Source organism: Thalassophryne amazonica, chromosome 2, assembly GCF_902500255.1.
Source record: "Thalassophryne amazonica chromosome 2, fThaAma1.1, whole genome shotgun sequence".
Lineage (NCBI taxonomy): Eukaryota > Metazoa > Chordata > Actinopteri > Batrachoidiformes > Batrachoididae > Thalassophryne > Thalassophryne amazonica.
This window is the reverse complement of record NC_047104.1, coordinates 104,954,592-104,980,845: the sequence shown is the minus strand read 5'-3', so window position 1 is coordinate 104,980,845 and position 26,254 is coordinate 104,954,592.

The following is a 26,254-nucleotide window of genomic DNA, read 5'->3' as shown; positions in this document are numbered from 1 at the left end:
TTTTTGGAGTAACCCCAAACAGAGCCAATGCCCATCCCCATTTATCCGCATCTTCATCTGCTTTAACTCTGCTACTGTCTATGGCTTCTAACTGTCGGGGTATCCCTTCTGGTATCCCATTTCTTACTGTGATGTTGTAGTCTGTTTTAAACGTCATTATTCCTCTTTTCTTACGAAGTTTCTGTGGCATGGGTTGTATTGAATTTGGCATTTCAATTACTGTTATAGCTCCTGTGAGCATCACAGGAGCACAAAGGCCCTTCCAATTAGGGGACAGCGATGACAGGAGTTTCCTTCTTTGTCCGCATATCCAAAAGATGTCAGCTAAGGGTACCATTCCCTTAGCTAAATTTGGAGTAGATACCCATGAAGCATGGGTGAGATTCAGTCCAATTACAGACCCCCCTGTGGCCGGTACTATTTGTTCACACTGTATGCCTGCTGCTGGCAGGGTGTGACAGACGGTAATGTTCCATGCTGTTTTGGCCGGTTTGTATTCTTGCTGCTTTTGCATACACTGTATGTGGTGTTTTGGCTGGGTCGTCCCTACCTGCCAATCGCTTATGTATTGTGCTACTAAGCCTTTAGCTATACAGAATGGGTGTATCATCCCTTTCTCTATTTTAATCATAGGTGGAACGGTTCCTTCTGTACTTAGGGGCACTGGACAAAGTTTACTGTCGGCAGCATATTTTTCATCACCTACTGCCATTTTCATAACACATTGTGTATAGCATTCTGCTTGGTCTGGGTTATGTTGGGGGCTCCTATAACAGTTGTTGATATCAGGTAGGGGTTTAGCCTGAGGTATCACACCTTTCCGGTGACAGGCTATGCAAGGCTTTTCACTGATCTGCCTAGCCGAAAATTTCAACCATTGGTAAAATAAATTGGTCTTCAACCCTTGTGTGCGGGCTAGGTCTGTACTGGGATCCCATCTCCCTAAGTGACTGCTTGTTTCTAGGCTTCTAATTGTCCTCTTTTTCCTTGGTTTGATTTTTACCCATTTTGTGGCTTCATGTACTGTAACAGTTACGTCTTGCTTGGTTTCCCTGCATCCTCTTTTATCACAAATTACCTCTATGTTGAGTGTTCCCTCCTCTTCACATTTGATGCTAATGGCTTCGCCTAATATGTAATCCCCAGCTTTCCCTGTATTCCTATGTTCTTGTAGGCTTTTGATTTAATGTATACCAAATTATATGTTTTTCCTGTGTTTAGAATGCCTTATTTAGCTGCTATTGCGGCCATGGCCACGGCACAGTCCGTTGTATGTTTGGATGTCTATTTTCTCCCATACTGACCACCAGTAGTATTGTCAATCCCTTGAATAATTCCTTAATCATTGCTCTGATGACTGTTGAGATGTGCTACTAGATGTGCTACTAAGTGAGCCGTCACTAGATGAGCTGTCACTAGGGATGTGTGGTGTATCTGTGCTTTGTCTGGGTTGTACTTCCTGCGGTTCTTCTGTCGGTAAATCTACTGAGTTGCTGTCCGAGTCTGATGTCTCCTGTGGCCTGTCTATCTGTCGGTCTGTATTTCTGTCTGTCTGTTGGCCTGCGTCTCCAGTTGTCTCTGAGTCTGCATCTGAGTCTGTCGCTGCTCTATCTGGCAGGGATCCACTACTCTCTGAAGCTGTGCGTCGTCTTTGTTCAATCAGTCTCTGTGAGCGCCTTGGCCAGTGTTCGCCTGGCCGCAGGGAGGCGTGGCCTTCCCTCGGTGCTTCTTCTGGCTGCAGGGAGGCGTGGCCGTCCCTCGGTGCTGCTGTAGGGTCTCTGGCTTCTCCTGCTTCCCCCCTTGGCCCGGCGGCTCTGCCAAGACGAGCTTGCCGAGGCCGCAGGGGCGCTGGGCCACCAACCCTACAGCAGTGGTTTAAATGAAACCAAGTGTCCTTACCGTCTACTTTGACTGCTGTACGTGAGGCAAGAATAACTTTGAAAGGACCTTCTCGGCGGGGCCTGTCCCACTTCTTTTTGAACACCTTGACGTAAACCAGATCACCAGGCTGGATGCTCTGATTTTCAAGTGGAATCTCTGCTTCTCTGTCTTCTGTAGCACCTTTGACCTGCAAAAAGATAGTTTTGTGTATTTGGGTTAACTGTCTCAGATAATTATGCCATTCGTCTTGTAGCTGCTCCAGCGATGGTCCTTCGTAGGGTCCTCTCAGGTATGGAATAGGCATCGGCGGACCTGTAAGAGCTTCAAATGGTGTCAAATGGGTTAGTCGGTTAGTTTGTGAGTGCATTGACAATAAAGCAAGCGGCAACGCATCCAGCCAGGTTAGTTTGCCATTGCTGTCTGCTATGATTTTTGCTAGTTTGTTCTTTAAAATGCCATTAGCCCGTTCCACCGCCCCATTTGATTGGGGGTGATAAACACACCCAAACTTCTGTTTGATACCCAATTGTTTGAATGTTTCTTGTGTAACCTTGGCTACAAAAGCCCTACCGTTGTCAGATGAGATAGTATCTGGAATGCCAAATCTTGGAAAGACGTCTCGGCACAAGAATTTGGCTACCGTTTTATGGTCTTGATTTGCAGAGGCTACTGCCTCAATCCATCGGCTGAATCTGCATATCACTACCAAAACATATCTCATTCGTTTAACTCGGTTTTCAGCTCCCATGTCTATGAAATCCATCATAAGATGTCTGAATGGCCCATCAGGGACCGGAATGTGGGCTAAAGGGGCTGTGAATGATTTCCGGACATTGTACTGTGCACATACCTCACACTCATTCAACAAACGGTCCACTGTTGCTGCCATATATGGTGACCACCAGACAGCTTTTAGTTTGTTCATAATTTGGACTCGCGAACAATGATCGGGTCCGTGGGCCCAAATGATTGCATGTCGTAATAAATTGGTGGGTAACACAAAATGTCCATGACTACTGCGCCACAGCTTGTCCGCTGGCCCCTGACTGCGTGTCTCAATAGCGCCTCGTTTAACCCACATTCGTTTTTCTTCTCCACTGGCCCTACTTTGAGCCACTATCAGTGCGTCAAGTGAAACCAGTGGGGCACAATCTTGGATGGTTAGCAGGGGAAACATATTTTCTCCTTGTGCTCCTTTGCGCGCTGCGTCATCTGCTAGGTTGTTACCTTGAGCTATGATGTTATTATTCTTTTGATGACCTGCACATTTAATGATGGCTACCTCAGACGGTAATTGGAGAGCTTGTAACAGTTGGGAAATCGCTTCTCCATGAGTGACAGGGGTGCCATCTGCTCTCAGGAATCCCCTTTGTTTCCAAATGTTTGCATGTACATGACATACGCCATAAGCGTAGGCTGAGTCTGTGTAGATATTAACACGTTGATCTTTAGCTATCTGGCAAGCCATAGTTAAGGCTTTGATTTCTGCCAGTTGGGCTGAACAAGGCTGATCAATTCCTTGGGACTCCAGTAATTCAAAGGTCTCGCCATCCGTGTTTAGTTTAACAATCCCCATACCCGCATGCAATCCCGCGGCATCCCGAAAGCATGAGCCATCCACGAACAGGGTTAGATCTGCATCTATGGCGTGATTATACAAATGTTCTCTGGCTCTCAAAAATTTCTCTGTCTCTGCCACACAGTTATGTGGAGTACCATCTAACGGTGTGGTCAATTTGGTGGCGGGATTCACCGTGTGACAACGTTGTATTGTTATTTCTGGAGCGGACAACACAACTTCATATCCAGTGCGTCTAGCTTGTGTTAAGACAAAACGTTGACTGGTTAGCAGGGCATGTAACTGATGCGACGTGTACAACGTTACTGCATGTCCCATGATTATGGATGATGCTATTTGAAATGCAAAGGCAGCTGCTGCTAGACCCTGATAGCATGGTGGCAATCCTGTTTCAATGTTGTCAAGCTTTGTACTATAATAGGCCAATGGTTGTTTTCCTTCATTTGTTTCCTGCATTAGTACAGCACAAGCATATCCAGTTTTTTCAGTAACATACAAATGGAAAGGTTTCCCATAATCTGGGTTACCTAACGCGGGAGCAGATTGCATGTCTGTTTTTAGGGCCTCAAAAGCTCCCGTTGCCTGATCTGTCCAGACAAGGAGAGCTGCATTGCTTGTTTGCCCCACTGCTCTAATCATGGCACGCAAAGGTGCAGTTTTTATAGCATAATCACAAATCCACGGCCGACTGTACCCTGCCATCCCAAGGAATGAAAGCATCTGTCCCACTGTTTGGGGTTTGGGAGCCTTGATTATAGCCTCCACTTGGCTTGGGGCTATACATCGCGTGGTCCCACACAACTGTCTTCCCAAGTATTCTACTTGTTGTTTGCAGAACTGCAATTTGTCCTTACTTACTTTATGACCTCCATCTGCCAATGCATGCAATACAATTAATGAATCTTTTTCACACTGTTCTTGAGTCTCTGATGCAATAAGGAGATCATCCATATATTGCACCAATGTACTGGGTATGTCAAGGTGTTGTAAATCTTCAGCCAGGACTTTGTTAAAGATGGCTGGGGACAGGTTCAGTCCCTGAGGTAGCCGTGTATACGTTAGCTGTTGTCCCAGAAATGTGAATGCAAACAAATGTTGTGAGTCTGGGTGCACAGGCACACTGAAATAGGCTGAACACAGATCGATTACTGTGTACCATTTTGCTCCAGCAGGGATGCTTGATAGTATAGTATGCGGATCAGGTACTATAGGTGCATCCATTTCTATTATTGCATTGATAGGACGCAGATCATGTACCAGCCAATACTCTTTGGTATTGTTTTTAGGGATAGGGTAGATAGGAGTATTGCATGGGCTTGCAGTTTTTATTAAAACTCCAGCTGCCATTAGTCCCTTAATTACTGGTTTTATGCCTTCAATAGCCTGAGGTTTTAATGGATACTGCCTTTGGTGAGGCAGTTTTGCTCCCGGTTTTACTTTTATTTTTACTGGTAAGGCTGTTTTTACTAGTCCTACATCCGTTTTGCTTTTGGACCACACCACTGGTGGTATTTGCTCTAACAATTTCTCTTGTTGGGCCGATAACACCATCTGTCCCTCTGATCTAGGATTGAGCTCCACTTTTTGAGCTATAGCCTCATCATTTACTTTTAAATTAATTCGTATAAACTGCTGGTCTTTTGACAGATGTACTTGTGGACTTTCCATGTTTTGCCATTCTTCAACTTCTGAGGCTGTCTTTACCATTGGACCTAGGTCATGGGATTCATACTTTTCTGAGACTAAAAGGGTCACATGAGGCATGGCATTCGGCACTTGATACCATTGTTGTTCAGCTGAAGTTAGCTTGACAGAAGCTGCGGCCCCTTGGGGGCCTAAATAAATTTCTGTGGTGGTTATGTGAAACAGCCGTTGATTCATCAATGCATCCCAGCAGCATGCATAGTCAGTTTGTTCTTGTTTGGCATCGAACATCAGGGTGACATGTAAAGGTAAACTAGGTGTATATACTGCTTCATAGTGTTGTTCTGCCCAGGGCTTCCATTTTTCCCATTCCAGTTGGAGATTTGAATTTTCTGGTTGTAACTTCAGCCAGTATACCATGGGTTGCACAGGTCGGCCCTTGTTTTCCATGTCCATAAGCACCATAATGTTGGCGAGTGCTTCGTCAGGAAAGTGTATTTGCAGTCCTTGATGGGTACACACTATCTGGGTTTGTAGCTTACATAAAATGTCTCTTCCCAGCAAATTCACAGGTGTATTTTGTGAGTATAACAGGGGTACTTCAATTGTTTTTCCTGCAATCGTTACAGGAAGTGGGCGTGTAAAAGGTATTATTTGAGTTTTCCCAGAGAAGCCGATGGTCTTAATTACAGACCCAGAGAGGGGGAGATGAGCGCCCATTTTCCCTATGCAAGAGTATGTTGCCCCTGTATCCACCATGAAAGGGAAATCTCTGTTTTGTATATTAACAGTGACGGTTGGCTCTTCCTTAGGTATCATCGAAATAGCCAATGCCACTGTTTCCCCCTCTGTCTTCTCTAGGCCTCCCTATTGCCAATAGGCAGAGGGTCCAACCCAAGGTCGGGCCGGACAATTTCTCATTCGATGTCCAGGTTGTCCACAGCTCCAACACTCATTAGAGGGTTGATCCCCTATTGGGGGTGTTGGTGCCATAGGCGGTCCCGCTTGACTGTTCCTGGGAGCTGAGTTCTGGAATCTGCTTCCAAATGAAGGTTGGCGAGATCCTCTTCGCCACCCTCCTCTTTGACCTTGAAAGTTCCGTGACTCTCCTCTCCACCCATGACTGTAGGTGGGTCCATTTCCGGGTGTGCCAGTGCTATGGTAGTGATAGTGATGCTCCACTGGTGCTGAGACTTCTCCTGCAGCAGTGCTCCCTGCTGCTCCTTGGGGGCTCTGTGTGGCTGTTACCACAGGTGCCTGTATGGTGGCAGCAGTGTTTGCCGTAGGGCCTGTGCTTGCCGACTCAGAAGGAACAGGGGTCATCATTGGTGCCTGGGTCTTTGTTTTTTCTTTCTTGACTTTGGTTAGCTCTCCCAACTGCATCTGCACCAATTTTTTCGTCAGGGATTTTGCTGCATCTTCTTCTTTTTGTTTTTCTTTCTTGTAGATTTCAAGATGGTGACAAATATGCTCAGAGTATAAAGCCCAATTCATTTTCGATAGTCCCACGACTCCATCTAGGGCTTTCTGAACCTCATCTGGTAGAGCCTTTTTTACAGTTATTTTAAACAGGATTTCAGTTGCTGGAGAATGGTTCCATGCATTTCCTGTTTCCTCCGCCCATCTCTTCTGGAATCGATGCAGGAACTTCTTTGGGCACTCTTCAGGTGTCCACTCCTCATCATCCAATTTAGAGGGATCCAAGACCTCAGGGTACTTTCTTCTCAGTCCTTCCCACATGGAGTTTCTATAGCGATTAAAGGGGACTTCATCATGTTGATTAGTGCCCATCATTTGTGTTAGTCCAACCTTTCCTGCCAATTCTTCAGTGTCATGTTTTTCCCATGACATGCATTAGCAAGGCTTTTATGTCACCTAAAGACAAGGTTACCCCTGCAGTGCCTTCTTCTAAGGCAGTTATCCATCTCCCAGCTCCTTGGGTGATGTCTGGCAGCCTGTTGGCCAGCCCCACCATGTCTGTCCAGCTCCATGGGGTATACACATGATGACCATTTCTAACCACCAATGGGCATATGAGGTCTTCGTCCTCCTCTTCTTCTGTGGGGGCTCCATACTGTCTTCCAGATCGAGTGCGACTGACTGGTTCCAGGCAGTCCATCCAGTCGGTTATATTCTGTTCTAAAGCCGCTATGTCTTTGGCTACACATCGTTGTCTTTGCCTGAGTCGGGCCTCTTTTGCACTCTCAATGATGATCTCACCAGAAATCTTTCGGGTGGGTGGCTGTATAATGTGATTCCCTTGATTGGGCGTCGATTGTTGTAATATTCTTCTTTCCTCGGCGTCCCTATGTCTTTGTATTCTTTCCTTCGCTAGCCGAAGTTGCTCAGCTAGTTCTTCATTATCTCTTCTGGCCACATCCAGTGTGTCACAGAAGCTCTTGTGCCACTCTTCGGAGCCTCTATAGCCTGTGAAGGTCCAGTCGGCTGACTTATGGTGGGAGGGGACGGTTTTCAGTGGACCTCGATGTGCAGGTGGAGCCTTCAGGTCTCTCTCTTTATCCTCGTCTGCCTCCGTGTCACTGTTATTTGTGGCCCCCCCTGCTGGTCGTGGTGTGCGACCACTTACTTTCGGGACTTGGAGACCTTGTATGATCCATTTGACAGACTGAGGACCTGTCTCCTTGTGGCTCTCGAGCTTTTAGTGTCAGTGTGAATTTGCCCTCCACATCCATGCCTTGGTCCTCTTCACGAGTTCCTAATACAAATTGTCCAGCTGTCTTTCCCATATCATGACGTTTATATGGGGGTGGCTCTGATTCCCAGCTCGGTGCACTGGCTTTAGTCTCTTTGGATCTTTCCTCTGTCATTTTTTCTCTTTTCTGCTGTAGCCTCTGTGCTTCCTGCTTGAACAAGGCCAAAACTTCTTTTTCTTCAGTGCGTTTTTTGTTGTTATTTACGTTCTTCTGCTGATCTTTAATTTCTTTTTCCTGTATTTCTACCGCAACTGCTTCACACATCACGGGATCAAATGATCCCTCCAAAGGCCATTGCCTGCCCCCATGTGACCTTTTGTGCCACTTTTTCATACATTGGTTGGCCTTAATGCGTTTTCCTGGATATTTTCTTAGTACTAAGTCTAGCGGGGTACTTTCCCGACCTTGACCTTGAGAGTTACCCATGTAACCCTGACAAACGCTATGTGAGGTGTTTCTATGGTGTTCTGGTAGTCCCTCAGGGGCTGTCCTGATCCAGACCAATAACTTGCTGGCTGTAACACCTGTTTTGTATTTTAAACCCTTAAAAGGATTAAATTTCCAACTGCTATGCCCGTCTTCTTTTTCTTTAACTAAATATGAAAATTTACCTGTTTCCCACCGAACCTTCCTTGGGACCACAGTCAGAGTCAACCTAGGAAACAGTTCTTCACCTGGATCGGTTGGTAGTGTTACTAAATGATTTAATGGTATGCTAAGTTCTTTATTAGGGTCAGCACAAAGCAGCTCCAGCCACGGGGTTAAACCCTGATGCCACAGACGTCTTATCAGCAGCTCCCAATTAATTAGAGGGAATTGTTCTTTCTTTTGCTTCAGATTGATTACCTTAGTAATCTGCCATAATTTCTGATTGATCTCTTGTTCGTCCTGCCAATGTTCTGCTCCTACCCTGTCAAAATAGGTCCTTTCCAGCCAAAAAATGTGTCCTGATTCCCTGGGTTTCGATGTCTCCGTCAGTCAAGTAATGTTCTGGGAGTATTATTTCATCATCACTTAAGTCTCCCATCAAAGACTGTCCCAAGCATTGATCAGTCTGTCAGCTTTTTCACTATAATCTAAGCTTTATCTCTTTTTGATTTATAACCAACTTTATTTATTTAATCCTCTTACAACCCTAACACCTCCTAATGTCTTTGCTCCCGACTTTCTATTTCCCTTCTAATTTTTTTTTTTAACTTTCTGCTTCTCGTCTTTTTCTGCTATGTTTGTTTATTAGTTTTCTCTCTTTGAAATAATATCTACCTTCTCTGTATTTACATAGCACTCTTCTCCTGTCTTTTTCTTCACTGTCTCTGTTTCACACTTTCCTCTCTGCCTGTCATGCACCTCCCAAGTCCTCCTGTTGGGTCTAAATACCTCCCCCTCGTACTCTTTCACATTAATCTTGTATGTCAGCCAGCTTGCAAGCCCTCACAGCTTTGCTTGCACCTCCCCGCTTACTCTCCACTCTCCCACACACAATTTTCAACAGCTTTATACACAAAAATTATTAAAAACAACTTTCTATATATCTCTATCTAGACTTCTGCCACTTTTCACTCCGCGGCTTTAAACAACCTTTTTATTCACTTAACACCAATGTGTTCTGTTTAAGCATGTATCTCTTCTTCACGTTAGACAGCTTCTCCGGCGCTGTCAGCAACTTCATATATTACTTTTTTACAAGCCCTCTTTGAGCGTACAATATTTCATTTACTTCTACGCCTTACCGTGCCTCGCGTGCGTATCCTGTGCTTACTATATTATTTTCACAAGCTCCTTTCTGAGCATACAATATTTCATTTATTTCTACGCCTTACCGCGCCTCGCGTGCGTATCCTGTGCTTACTATATTATTTTCACAAGCTCCTTTCTGAGCATACAATATTTCATTTATTTCTACGCCTTACCGCGCCTCGCGTGCGTATCCTGTGCCTTTCTGCACTTTCTTCTACCTTTTTTTCTTCACTTACTGAGCTCCTCGTGAGCTTAATGTGCCTTTGCACTGAAAATATTCTCTTTTTCTTTTCTTATAAAAAAACTCATATTACTGTGTACTTAATTACTTATTCTTCTCCCACGCCCCACAAGCGTGTATCTGGTGCCTTACTGCACTATTTTCTGCTTCATTAATTCTCATGTATTCTGCACTAACTCTTCATTCATTTTATCTTTTTTTATAGTTTTTCTCTTTTCTTAAAAAATGACGTCCTTTATTGAGCTCTTTTACTTACTGTCAGCTGTGCCACTTTGCACTTTTAAATCTCTTTATCACGTACGGTATTTCTACTGCGCCCCCTCAGGCGCTTATCTTGTGCTTTCTCTGCACGTATTCTCTTGTTAAACTCTTTTTTCTCACTTATTTCACTTCAGTCTCTGTTAAACTCTTTAAATAACCTTGTATTACCTTGTATCTATTTGTCAGTATACTCCCCTAAATTAACCCCTACAGCGCATGCTATCAGCCGGCACGTTAGTAACGAATTTCAACACCAATTATTCCCCATGCATCCAGGTTAGTTCTCCACGCACTCTTTCCGCACCAGAGTTCATGAACATTCCTGACCTTTCACTCACACAGACATTCTTTTTCCCGGGAACACACACACCTTCTGAGCATTTTATCTACAAGGCCTGATAATTTTCAATCTTATCTTTTTTAGTCTCTTATCAATTTTCTTAGTCCAGGTTCTTTTGGGTAAGAGGCAATTAAAAAATATCACCTGTCAACTTGGGCGGAAATCCCGACTCACTCCTCCAGATCGTGCAGAAATTATAAAAGGTTTCTGCTTACCTTTTAGTCGTGATCACTGTTATTTACGGTCTGGAGGGATGAGCTGGACTGCCCCAGGCTGCCGGAATGCCCCTGGACCCTCCTGAAGCTGGCTCGCCAAGTTCTGTCGCGGCTCGTCTTTAGTCTTCTCAGGATGTCGTCTTTTAGATAACACAAACTAATTGCAAGTGATATGCTAGAAAATGACACAACACTTTAGAATAATTCAGCCTTAAGCAAGATAAAATGCACAGAGTTTTTAAGTTTATTTAAGCCTTCGACACAAAGCTTAGACAAACTGAGTCCTCTAGAGAGACTGAATAGGTGACAACCGCGCTCATCTATTTATTGGAGACCTGCGGGCATCGCTCCTCCTTCGACTTTTTTATTTATTTCATTCCCAAGACATGGTTTTCTATTGGAAGCGTCCTCTAGTGAACCCTAAGCAGGTGTTAGGCCATTATTTCAATGTGACAAACGCTCCCATTAAAACGTGAAGGATTTACAACTGATTTTTTTAAAAGACCTTCAGCCACAGGTGCAGCTGGCCTGAGGCCCCCTCCGCACGTGGCCTCAGCCACACGTGCAGCTGGCCTGAGGCCCCTGCACGTGGCCTGCGGGAAAGCACCTAAAAGGCCTTGGAAAGCCCCTGACAGACTGAATGACTAATAGAGCCCTTTTTTTTGGGTTGAACACCTGCTAGTTCAACCAGAGGACATACAGTTCGGATCAGGACACTTGATAGTTCATCACAGTTCAAATATGGACCTAAAAATTCTTCTACAGTAGGAACTTTTTTGTTGTTGTATTCACTGATCTATCTTGTAATTGTTGTTGTATCAAATGTTCGAAATAAACAGTTTTCATTCATTCATTCATTCATTACTGACATATTTCAGCTAGAGTCTTGGCTTTCCATGTGTTTTTGCACATCCCTTTCATCAGGTTTTCAATACTTTTTCCTGTGTCATTTCACATTTTTACACATAATTTATGGACTATCTACAGTTTAATTTTTTTGTATATGTGTGATTACTTGGGTTGTTACAAACATTTGTTGAAAATTTCATGACAATAGACAATGTTCTCTGCAAAATGCACTCTCCTGTATGCTGATTACGTCCTAGCAGCTTTTGACCATAGTTTTGAATTTATATCAGCATCCTTTACAAATAGATTCCACTATGCAACTCAAAACCTGTGAGTATGACTCTTTCTTCTGACAACTGACTCGGTGCTCTCAGTACATTTTCAACTCTCCAAGCACACCTCTAGTAATAGGACATAGCATTTCATCTTTAATGGCTCTATCAGATTGTCTCAGGTTACAGAAACAGACCATCAGGGAACAAACTAATAATAATAATAATAATAATAATAATAAAACAGACACCAAATTATGCTATGCATATGTGTGCTACTACAATTGTAGACCAAAAAAAGAAAAAAGAAGTGGACAGGACTAATAAAGTCATGAATTATACAAGAACTCCCAATTTTTTCCATCAAGCTAATCTTTGAAGAGTAAAAATAACAATTTACATCCACCTTGTTGTTTTAAACTAAATAAAAGAGACTGAAATTTTGGAGCTTGGGTTTTTCATGCAAGAATCTACAGTGTCCAATATTATGAAATCCAAGTGGGAAAGTGTTCACAGTTTCAGAACCATAACCTCAAAAGTAGCCTGTTTTAGTTTTGAAACTGGAGTGGGAATCAACCAGATTGTAGTTGTCACTCACATGACACCTCAAAGCAGCATTCTAAATTGCTTTATGTCAGTGGTTCCCAACCTTTTTTCCTCCAAGACCCTCATTTGTATCCAAGAAAGGCTGAGTCACTACACACACACACACACACACACACACACACACACACACACACACACACACACACACACACACACACACACACACACACACACACACACACACACACACACACACACACTCATTCTGATTTTTGCTTCTTTTTGCTTTTCTCCTATTCATGTTGGTTCATCCAAAGGGAAACAATGACCTTTAATTACTATTGATCAAGTAAATAAGCAACAGCCCCTGTGATCTTTGGCAAATCCCCTGGGGAGTCTTGAACCTCAGGTTTGGAATCAGTGCTTTGTGTGATTAAGAGATGATTAACTGGAAAACAAATTCCAGTTCTGTAGATTTTATGTTATGATAGAACATGATGAGGAAAATGTTGGGAAAAAAGTAACCACAACAATGTACAACACAATCGTCATACATTTACCAAATTCAAAGTGTCATCAATTGCAACAACTTTATTTATAATATTGGTAGAACTAAAGATTAAAATGAGGCAGGCTCTGCATTACCTTAGGTACATCATTGGCTACAACATAAAGAAGTATTTTTATATTTTACCTTTATGAGATTGCAAATAATGACCAGATACCCAGTTGTTGACAGCATTGATGCAGCCCCATGAAATGGAAACTTCATCAACTTTTTAAGGTTTCAGTGACACATATAACTACCATCTGCTGAGCATTTAAGGTTTGTTCGAGGGTAGAGAGAACAAAACAGGACCCAGCACACAACCTTGTGGCATACCACAGGACAGAATAACAGAAGAGGACACATAATTAGCAGCAGATGTTCAAAGACATAGAGATGCAGGAAGAGAACCACTGTGGGATTGACCCCTTATATGCCAACCCACTTCCTAAGTGTGGTGATGAATTATGTCAGAAGCCACAAAGAGATCCAACATTATGAGAACAGAGTGTTCTCTTATATTGCTACAGATTAAAACAGATTATTCTGAGACAAATTGTTTCATTAAAGTGCAGCTGATGAAAACCAGATTGAAAGTCAAAAGGAATATTATGTTCTTTTAATACGTGTGTGAGCTGCTTGCCAACCACCTTTTTCTAATACTTTGGAAATAAAGAAAAATTTCTATAGCATTTTGGGAAAGAAGGAATCCTACATTGACTTGTTTAAGATGTGTGGCTTTTTTCCCCTGGAAATAGCTACCAGATAATGGGCATTTTATCACAAAGCTATTTTTTAAATGAATGTCCACAATAAAGATACATAGTCTGGACAAAGGGAAAATAATCAAGTGTTCATCTTTTGACCTCCATTACGTTTACTGAAAGACATCTCTTGACCAGTTAGTGAGAATAGTAAAAAAACAAATTAACCAGTTTTGTGGTGGAAGCACTTTGTAGTATTTCTATAAAAGTGGTAATTGAGCAAATGACTAATTAAACAAGTGAAAAAAAAATAGCTCCTGTAAATTCATGTTAGGATCCAAATACAAATAAAAGAATTGATGTTTGGTTCTTCTTCTCCCAAAGAAGAATTTAACATATGATATGGGATTTTTTTTTTCACCCAAATGAAAAACTAACATTTCAGCAACACAACAGACTGTGATGGTGATCATGTCACACGTTGGTTCTTGGCAGACGTATTATGATTGAATGATAATTTTTATTTTTGATCATAAGACTTTGTACCTATTGTAATAACTTCATAACTTCTGCTTCCACAATAAAGTCGAAAATGCTGTCAACGGTGGCTTGGATAAATATTATTGGCCATGCCGTACACCCTGTGTAAGCTTTTAATCCTACGAAACAAATATGCATTTGTGTACCCTATCTGGATGAATGGATTATAGATTATCACCACCAACCAGTATATGATGCCAACAGAGATTATGGCTGCTGTATGTCTCATAAAACGGATATCACTGTTTGAGAAATTTTGGCATGGTGACCTAATTCAAAGTATTATGGAAGTACTACAGTATGGACACATAGAGGGCATTTTGGAGCTTTCATTGAAGGGATTCATTTTCATAATAGGTCAGCACTGTATTCTATAGACAGGTGAATTTCAAACTGCTATGTTCACCATTGTTCCGTTTCTGTTTTTTGCTCCTATTATTCCAGTCAGCTCAACTATGAACTGGCTCAAAATATATTTCCATTTCCCCCCATAATTGCAGCATTGTTGAAATAAGACTTTCGTCGTTCTCATGGAAACCCCTGAGTACACATCAAGCTGTGCAATTACTTGAAAAAATAAAACCCGCTAATGTCAGAGTGGTGAAAATATCACAGCGCACTCCCATTCTGAATATCCAGCTGGGAAGTATTAAATTTGAATCTGACCACATGCATATTCGCAGACACAAGGTCTTTTCAGAAAGAACATGCAGAGTATTTTGAGTAGCGCCTTTGAAGCTTTGTCTTCTCTCAGTGATGCCAAACTGAATGAAGGTATGTCCAATTCTCTCACATTGTACCATACTGTTAATATCATTACTTGCCTTTTATGTATTTTGTGTGCCTTTTCCTGTATCAAGCTTTTAATTACTTAATTATTCTTCATTGGACTCAATTAAAGTACAATGGCCTCGGCTGTCATAAAAGTCAACTATTTCTGTTCCTGCAGAGCCGTACACAAAGCACACAAGAGATGGGCTGTTCCATTTGGCCTTCTATTATGTACTTGTAAAAAATGAGATTCTATTATTCTTTGGATGAAAGTCTGGCCTTTCTGATTATTATGCTAAACCAAAATGTAACATTGACTGTTATAAAATGTTCATGCTCTTGAGCCGAGCAAGAAATAGATTCACATACATGGCAATCAACGCACCTTTCCCAAACAAAATTACTTTTAAGAAATAGAAATCATTTTCTTTCTCTATCCATGCAAGTGATTTGTTGCACAATGTCACCTTTCTCAATAGTAGCAGACTGGCTTTACATCAGCTTTTTTTTTTTTTGCACCCCTCTTCTTGCCTCTATCTAAATCAGTCAATTTATTTCCAAATTGCATGTCGAGTGTAGGAGAAAGGGCTTATGGCAGTATATTAAATCAATGCCCTCCGCCACTATATATTTTGAGAAGGTTTAATTTTTTTCCCTTTTTGTTGATACTGATGGGAACGTACCTGCCTTTGCATGTCATGAAGGACACACTGTTGTAAATTTGAAGCTTGGATATTCATAGAAGATAGTTGTGAAATGTTAATGAGGTGCGTTAATGGAGACCAAAAATGTTCAACATAGGCCAGACCTTGAGTGTCTCTTAGCTGTATGGTTGTCGCTCTGCACAATTTAATCTATTAATATTAAAAGGACAGCCAGTCACAATCATCAAGAGATGCAATTTAATTTTGTATTGCCTTTGTGCACTACCATGAACAAAATCAAACACATATTCACTTGCTATTGTATTGTAGACTTGAATGGAAGCTCTTCCTCATACATGAGCACACATCTGTGCACTAAAACATCTTATTATATGTACATATATTTTGTAGTATGTAGTGTTAAGATTTAGCTTGAAGAGAAATCCTTTCTACCATTAGAAATTTCAAATTGTGGACATGAAGACAGTAAGGGCTACAGCCAGAGGTGGGAGGAAGTCACTGTCAAACAGTGGTGGTCATTATGACTTGAGACTTGACTTGGGACTTGCTGATTCATGACTTGATGGTGACTTGCTCCCAGTCACCATCCAGTTACCAGACCCCAGTGGCCTTGACCTTCACTCAAATGACTGACCCCTGGCTGACATTGACAGGGCAATTCTGGAATCCACCTAAGTGTGCCAAATTTGAAGCAAATCATGCTGACAATCAACTCAACCTTTGCGAAAATTTAAGGGCAATTTCTCACTCAACCTTCATTGACATATCAAGTTCTGTAAGGACCTGGGGAGAACAGGTTAGGTCATGAGCCAGTAGACAATTTTGACCTAATGAGGACCACTTAAGGGCACTAAATGACACACTCCAGGCTCAGTATATCATGACCTACACAAAAATGTATGCTGGACATTGCAGCATAATAGGTAGTTAGGTACGGGTCAATGAAGGATTACACAGGGGTCAAATTTGAAAATGCTTCAATCATATTGAAAGTATGTCACATTATTTGTCTGATCATAAAGAGTCCAAAAAAGGCATAGTTTGGATGAACTTTAACTTTTGATCCATGTACAAGCAGGAATTGACCTTTGTCACCATTTTTGCTGTTTTTACCCCATAACTCCAAAACGTTCAGTCATAGTCCAACAATACTTTTATACTATAGTATACTTTACAATATGATTGGAGTATTTTTATATTTTGACCCCTGTGTAATTCTTCATTGACCTCTACCTGACTATAGCTACAACCCGAATGTCACAAGTGTAAGCATGGTTCAGACCCAATGCAGAGATAACACCAGTAAGTTCAAAATCAGTCTTTAAGAGGAGATGTCACATTGAAACAGAGGTGGGACAAAGTCACTGTCAAGTTTTTCTCAAGTCATGAGTTGGCAAGTCTCAAGTCTCAACTCCCAAGTCCCAAGTCTCGAGTCAGCTGGCAAACAATTGGTGGTCATTATGACTTGAGACTTGACTTTGGACTTCACTTGAGACTTGTGACTTGCCAATTCATGACTTGAGAGTGACTTGCTGGTGACTCCGTCCCACCTCTGCATTGAAATCAGAACTTAGATTTAGGCTGTTAGTGACCATCTGATGATACACTGGGCTTAAGTTCTGCACTTCCGTGACCGGTCTCAAAGTACATGGCATTTGAAACAAACAGCTGCAGAGGCTGCCAAAAACAAAGTACTTGTGAGTACTCAGCTTTCAGAGTAGCTTTGAGGAAAACATCCCAGTGCGTGCTTGAATGGAATGTAGCTGTTAAGAATGCAGCCGCAGATGAATTGCAAAGTTTACATAAGTGTGATGTTGTGCTATAAAGACTTGTTTTTAAGTGATAACTGTTCATTTTGACACAGTCACAGTAATTTTGATGCAGTCACAGTAACGGCAGCAACCGCTCTCCACTGTGAGAAGACTTTGTACACTTGCACTGCCATTAGTCATGAACACAGCCTGTTAAAAATAGTCCCTGCTACAGGCTCACCTTTGTGCATGCTTATACGCAGTGTAATTCTTAGATTTTTCACAGTTATATTGATGACATCTGTGATCCAGCAGCCTGAAAAAGAGTGGAGAGGTTCATGTGCAAATTACAACACTGCACTGTTCTGGGACAGATGGCAGACTCCGAACACATTGAAATCCAAAATCCGACAGACTCCCTCAAAGTAAAATAAAAATAACAAACCCTACCAGCTCCACTGAGGAGAACCAAATACAAATACAAAAAAAACAAAAAAAAAAACTGAACAGGGCACTTACCCACGTGATTACCCACATGATTTCCAAGATTAAATATGTCCACACCATCAAAGAAGTCATCACACACAGATCATGCATGATTGCCAGCTGGAGAAAATGTCCCAGGGCAGCGTCTTACAAAGTTTTCTCACAATTGTGGCACATTAAAGAGAAAGTCCATTATCTCCTGAAATTATTCACACTTTTTCAAATGTAAGAAATACATCTGCGTATTTAGGCAGCCTGTAAAAACAGCATAATGGACACATTCCACATGCAAGTTCATGGCCACAGTAAAATAGCATCCTGTGACAGACAACAGAGTCAGCACATGTTAGGATCCAAAATCCAACAGACTTTCAAAAAATTGTCTGTGAGGGGATAGGCAGGAGAGTGATCAGAGAGGCAGAGAAAGGTTCAAAAACACAAGGCAGTTAATAGCAAAAGTGTCCAAAGAGCAAGCAAGGTCAAACATTCACAAGAGGCAAATAAGATCGGCAACAAGAAGACAATCACTGGGCAACACTAGAAGTAATGGCAAGAAGAAAGCAACAAAGTACAAACATTCAAGCCACACACAGTAGGAACACAGGGGTATAAATACACACTGGAGGTAATCACACAGATGGAAACATGTGAGGGTTACCAGTAATTGGAAACAGTTGGGGATGGGACAAAGGAAGGAAGTTAACCAAAATGCACAAGGAAGCTCACACACACACACACACACACACACACACACACACACACACACACACACACACACACACACACACACACACACACATGCACTCATCTTCAACCGCTTAGTCCATTCAAGGGTCACGGGGGGCTGGAGCCTATCCCAGTGTCATAGAACACGAGGCGGGGTCCACAAAGGACAGGACGCCAGTCTGACATACATAAACACAAAGCAAACAAATAGTAGAGTGGGCACCGGGGAAAAATTTATGAATTACACAAATAAGGGAATAAAACTGCAATAAATTATATAACCAAACCTAGGAAGGGCACAAGTGGGAAGCACAGAAAACAGACAGACACAGACATGAAAACTCACAAGGAACTCCAAATATTAACACCAGGAACTGTAACAAGGGATGGCAGAGGATAAGGGCAGACCGACAGAGATGCCAGTACCCCTCCCCCAAGGGCTGCACTAGATGCACCAATAACAAAACAGATGAAAGACACAGTAAACAGTAACACGGAGGGCGGAAGGGACTGGAAAGTAGGCACAAACACTAGAACACAAACAGGGAGGGCAGAGGGGCCCGGAAAGTGGGCACACATGCACACACACACACACACACACCAAAATAATAAGCGGCGCTGACAAACAAAAACATCCAGGGGCCAGCATGTGGCTGACAGGGGGCAACCAGACCCTTAAGAGGACACCCATGAGGCCAACAGGGGACAGATAAACAAACAGTGGACCTACAGCAGAGATGACAGAGGACAGGGAGAGCATCAGGCGGATGCCAATGCAGACAACAGCAGGGAGACAGGCGGTCAGAGAAGCAACAGTGAAGATGACACAGGACAGACAAAACAGAGAACTGACGTCAGGGGAACCAATGGACGTACACTAACAGACGGTTACCTGGGACACTGACAGCAGAGAGAACAACCAGGAAACCACATAATAAACAGGAGAGGAAATGGTGAGGACAGAGAGGACTCCAGACAGAGACACAAGTGAAAGGATATCAAGGAGACAAAGAACAAATGGAGCAATTGAAAAACAACAGCAAACACAACTGTGGGGTCAACAAGGTACAGATAACCCAACAAAAGGATTGAGAGGAGGATGACAAGGACAATGACCCAGGGTGTCAAACAAAATGTCAAACAAGCAAGGTCAAAAAAGGAGGCAAACAGACTGATAGACAAAAGATACAAAAGGTATGGAAAACAACAAAGTAAGATAAGCATGAGACAAAACAAAAGGAATAACTGTCCAAGATGCAGTGACACAGGAAGCACTCTTTGGAGACGGCAGAGGTGCCATAGATTCTGGGGACCTAGGCACTTCAGAGGGAGGAGGCGATTCTGAAGACTATGGAACAGAAGGTGCCGCTGAAGACTCTGGAGACATTGGTGCCAATGAATGAGCTGCTGAAGATGTGGGCACCGCTGAATGAGCTGAGGAAGACTCTGGAGACATGGGTGCTGCTGAATAAGCTGCTGAAGATGTGGGCACCTCTGAAGGCTGACAAGTCATGGCCAGCGTTGCCGCTGAGGGCTGCCGAGGAGTAGGCACTGGAGACTGATGAGACATCACAGCTGGAGACTGTTGAGGCATGGCCGGCATTGCAGTTGGAGACACAAGGTGCACAAGGCGTCAACACTGGAGGCTGCAGAGGCATCTGCACTGGAGGCTGCTGAGGTATCGGCACGGGAGGCTGACAAGACACGGCTTGCATCAGCATGGGAGGCTGGAGGGAGACTGATGTGAAGATGGCGCTGCAGACTGATGTGAAAACGGCACTGGAGACTGACGTGGCATCACCACTAAAGACTGATGAGGCACGGTGAGTGATGAGGACCCATGCAAAGCTAGGTGTGCTGCAAGAGAGAGCACCAATGACTGACGTGCTGAAAAGGGATTCTTTGCAGGCAAAATGTTGAAGCGAGGTCAGGGTTGGTGTTTCTGGTGGCTGCACCAATGGCATGGTGGTAGATGACGAGGCTATTCAGCGATTCGCCAACCTCATCCCATAAAAGGGACATGCCAGATCACGCACTTGACCAACAGCTGACATTGGGTAGGCTTTGGTGGCTATGACTGCTGGTAGGAGAAGTTGAGGGTGTGGTTCTCTGCTGCTCAAGCGCATCCAGCAGGTGTAACTTTTCTGTAACCTGCCCTCATCTTGGAACAGATAAAAAAAAAAGTCTGAGCCTGCATTTCCCAGTTGGCTGCAGAACTGAGGATTACTCCAAATTTCCGTTCAAAATAGAACACAAATATTTACATATCTAGGAATTAAAGTTACCCGTAACATGGAGAAATTGGAAAAGCACAACTTCAATGCACTATTGGAGCAAACAAAACACGATTTTGGGAAATGGTCAACTATACCACTTTTGTTGGCAGGTCAAAATGACAGTCTTATCTGGATTTCTTTATGTGTTTCAGATGATCCCTATATTTATTCCAATGAAAACATTCAAACAGCTAGATGGACTAATTTCTTCATTTATATGGAACAATTCTAACCCAAGGATGAAAAGGTTGTACCTGGAAGTTCCTAAAGATGCTGGTGGCTTGGGATTACCCAATTTTCTTTGGTATTATTGGGCTGCTAACAGTAAAATGTATTTATTGGATTCATACATATGAGAATAAGCTGGGTCCAGACTGGGTTCATATGGAACTGTTATCCAACCCGTTACCAACACTTACATCGTCGATACCACACAATTGTACTACACTATTTACAAACCCAGTTGTTAAAGCCACACTTCAAATATGGTTACAGTTTAGGAGACATTTTGGTTTAAAGCAGTATAATAGGTACTTCCCAATAGCAGATAACCATCTCTTTCTTCCATCTCAGTTCGACAACGCATTCCAATATTGGCATAGAAATAGATTACTATTCTTTCATGATTTGTACCCTGATAATGTTTATCTCATTTGAAACACTTGAAAAGGATTACAATATACCCAGATTGCATGATTTTAGATTTCTTCAGATACACAGCTTTACCAGAGAAAGGTTTCCCTCATTTCCTCGCCCACCACCTAAGAATCATTTAGATGCAATTCTAGGACTGGACCCTTATGAAAAGAAGCATGTATCTGTGATTTATGATATGATCGGGGACTTGAAACCAAGGTCATGGGATAAAGTTAAAATGGCATGGGAAAAAGATTTGGGAGTTGAGCTCTCTGAAGATTTGTGGCAACACAGTTTGAAATGTATTCATACCTCCTCATTGTGTATATGCCATGGTTGAATTCAGTTTAAAGTACTCCATCGCCTGCACTATTCAAGGGATAAATTGTCCAAACTCTTTCCCACTACAGATCCTTGTTGTCCAAGATGCAGTTATGTACCCGCTACAATAGGACACATGTTCTGGTCGTGTACCTCCCTCAACGACTACTGGAGACAGATATTTGATGTATTTTCTAAAATCTGTGGCCAGACTATAACACCTGACTATCATACAGCATCTTTGGCATACCACCTCCAGGCCACAAAGTTTCTAATCTTCAAGCAAACGCCTTGGCATTTGCCTCTTTACTCGCACACAGACTTATACTTTTTAATTGGAAATCAAACTCAGCCCCATCTTTTCTGCAGTGGTTGAGGGAGGTACAATCTTTTCTACCTCTGGATAAATTGAGATACAAGATATGTAAAGCCCACAGAAATTCCACTCTGACCTGGAGTCCCTTTATAGAGTTTGTAGAAAGTTTTCCCTTTCACTGATATACTTTAACATTAGTTGCACTGGATAGTTAAAAAAAAAAAAAATATATATATATATGAGGTCTGTTAGAAAACTATCGGACCTTTTTATTTTTCAAAAACCATATGGATTTGAATCACGTGTGATTGCATCAGCCAAGCTTGAACCTTCGTGCGCATGCATGAGTTTTTTCATGCCTGTCAGTTGCGTCATTCGCCTGTGAGCAGGCTTTGAGTGAGCACTGGTCCAGCCCTCTCTTCATTAAGCAAATGGCGGAATGATTTGGAGCTTTGCTGCATCAATTGTTTCCTGAAACTGTGAGAGACCTCCAGGTGGACACCATTCGGAAAATTAATATGGCTTTCAGGGACAATTTTATGGACATTACACAGATTAAGGAGTGCTCCAGCCGGTTTAAAGACCGCCCAGAGCGTCTGAGAGCGCAGCGTGCTCCGAGCGCCGATCGACAGGCTGACACCCCGCTGAAACAATGTGAAGGCTTTGTTGATCCGTGACGACAAAAAGGCATGGACATCAGCACATTTTCGGCACATTCCACTGTTACAGGAGTTTCTTTCATGGAAAAAGAAGCGGATGAATGCGCCACCGTGCCGCTCATGGCACGGGACAAAACCACCTCCGTGTTGGTCTCTCAGGACGGCTTTCAGGTGGCTTTCAGACGGCTTCCGGTTGCTTTTCAGTCGTGTGAATATCTGAGAAATTGAGCATGAGTGGACATGCCCCAACATGTCCTGTGAGGCTTCATCACGGCGTTGCTTTGCGCCATGTGGCTCCGCCGCGACGCGCGGGATTCCTCCGCTCCTCTTTCCATGACAAAAACTCCTGTAACAGTGGAATGTGCCGTTCATTTCTAAACTGGATGCTGTCTTGATCCGGTATGTCGTCTGACTAGCACAGGAATTGTGGAAGACGTGGACATCAGCACTTTTTCGGCACATTGAGACAGACCCGAACACAGAGAAAGCACCAGTAAGTTTAAAAACATAGTCTTTAATGACCGACGTGGGAAGGGTCAAAGGTCGGTACACAGGACAGCAGTTCGCAACTGTCAACAGTGTCTTGGAGATAGGCAGGAGAGCGGTCTAAGAGGCAGTGAAAGTTCCAAAAACACAAGTCAATTAACAGGAAATGCATACAAAGCGCAAGCAAGGTCAAACATTCATAAGAGACAAATGAGGTCGTCATCAATTTGAATTCAATTTATTACATTTATATAGCGCCAAATCACAACAAAGCTGTCTCATACAAGTAAGGTCTAACCTTACGAACCCCTAGAGCAAGCACATAGGTGACAATGATAAAGAAAAACTTCCTCAGATGATATTGAGGAAGGAACCTCAAGCAGACCAGATTCAGAGGGGTGACCCATTGCTTAGGCCATTCTAACCATTACAAGGTTTTTACAAAGTTTTACACAGCAGAAGAAACAGAAAACAGGAATTCAAGACATCTTCTGTATCAGCTGGCATCTCACAGGCAGTCCAACATCACACTGTTCACAGATGCCACTCATCGCTTACTTCCCTCCGCACCTTTGACAGAGAGAAAAAGAGCAGAATCAGTCAGCTGGAAAACCACACCTAAGGTATAGTTCATTAGCATTAAGTTGACAGGAAAGTAGAGAAAATACTAAGGTGATCACCAGTCGCCAGCCCTAAGCTTCACTAACAGACCCAGAATTTAGATAAAGTTGAGGCAGAGACTAAGACAACAAGAACACAATCACTGGGAAACACTAGAAGTCATGGCAAGAAGAACGCAACAAAGTACAAACATTCAAGCCATGAACGGGGGGAACACAGGGATGTAAATACACACTGGAGGTAATCACACAGATGGAAAACAGGTAAGGGTAACCAGTAATTGGAAACAGCTGAGATAATACCATGACTAAATTACCTATACATCTCATAACACTAGATGACACTGTTTTACAGCTGCACACACATTTTCAGTGACAGATTTGATGGCTCTTTGTTGAAGCTAACTTGGCACACATATACTTTAGTAGCAGTAGTATTAGTAGTCATTGTAGTAGTAGTAGTTCAGGGGAGAGACACGTTGTGCTGCAGAACTGAGCCAAACTTGGCACAGATATACTTTGACATAAGGGGAGTGACATAAGCTGTTGAGCACTTTAGCAGCAGCAGTAGTAGTATTAGTAGTAGTAGTTAAGAGGAGAGACACTTGTTTTGCATCATCATCATCAGCATGATGTGATAAAAGGCTGGTGTCAAACATTTCTATTCTCTTCTTTGTCCTTTGAACTTTTTACCTCTTAATTTTGCAAGTAACAGTAGCAATAACATAGTAGTAGTAGTATTAGTAGTAGTAGTTAAGAGGAGAGACACTTGTTTTGCATCATCATCATCAGCATGATGTGATAAAAGGCTGGTGTCAAACATTTCTATTCTCTTCTTTGTCCTTTGAACTTTTTACCTCTTAATTTTGCAAGTAACAGTAGCAATAACATAGTAGTAGTAGTAGTAGTAGTAGTAAAAGCAACTGTCTTTTCTTGAGGCAGCTTTGGTTACGCAATAACAGTTTTCTGGAATCCTGGACAGGTAGGAGGTGATACCTTTTTTTGGTGAAGGTGAAATAAAGGTGTAAATAAATAAATAAATGTAGTGACCATGTTATGTTACTCAGAGAATGAAATGTTTGAAAAGACTGCAAATACAGGCCGTGGGTGCTGTCATTTTTATGGAGAAAATAATGGTTGTTGTCATCATCTTTGAATGCACTAATGGCACAATACTCTTCTCAAGCATGTTGAAGAAATGACAACAACAACAAGTAAAATATGTTTTTAATTATCTTTCAGGCATCATCATCATCTTGCTCACTATAATGTTCACTAAAGCCCAGTAATCCTAATATATTACGGGCGTGGCTTCTTTGAGTAACAGCTCGTATGTTATCGCTACTGTCACTCAGAGGCTGCTGCTCTGAAGGCCATTCTTTTTTTAGCAATTTTTTTTTAAACGAATATCTGTCATAATGCTGTATGGCTTGCTGTGTGGTTAAAACTTCCCATGAATCATCAAAGAAAAGTGTGTGTGTCACCAACAAAATGACCCCCCCCCCTAAAGATTGGTCTGTCCTGCCTTCACTGCGCACTCTGTAGCACTCTGATTGCTCCCCATCTTTTATGACAAAAAATGCTGAATTTATGTGGAAATGATTGTTGTACAAAAGCTTCAGATATCTCTCGCTGAGATAAATGATGACTGGAGTGCAGTTTTAAGAAGAAACGAGGCAATAATCGGTTAATTGCTGATGGCGCTCTGAAATGACGCATGCACAGCGAAGGCAGGGGGAATGATTTTTAGGGGGGACCATTTGGTCGGCGACACCGGCATTTGCAATGAGTGAAATTATCATGCGATGTCCTTTTGGCTGGATTTTTAGCAGCGACCGGTAGCTTCATGAAGTTAGGTTGTTAATCCATGATTAATGAGAAAATAGGGTACTCATAATTTTTAATGCCCACACCAAAGCAAAACCATTATGCCAACCACAGCTCAGCTCTCGCACCAAAGGGTGTAATAAACACCCAGGGCTTCCTTTGTCCTGCCCAGGTCATACACGGTGTCACCCATGTTCCACCTCTTTACTTATATACATATATGAGCTGGACACACACACACACACTAGGTCCTTTATATATATATATATATATATATATATATATATATATATATATATATATATATATATATATATATATATGGGGGAACACTATATGTGCACACATGTTGTTCTTGTACATATGTGTGTGTGTCTTCACTCTTTGCTTTTTCAAAGTATTTTAATGTTTGAATTTATGTGTTAACATATACAGTTCATTGTGCTACATCTGTGCCCACCATTTTCCATATTAAATAAGAGTATGTTTCTCTGGTGTGTGTGTGTGTGTGTGTGTGTGTGTGTGTGTGTGTGTGTGTGTGTGTGTGTGTGTGTGTGTGTGTGTGTGTGTGTGTGTGTGTGTGTGTGTGTGTGTGTGTGTGTGTGTGTGTGTGTGTGTGTGTGTGTGTGTGTGAGGCACCTTGA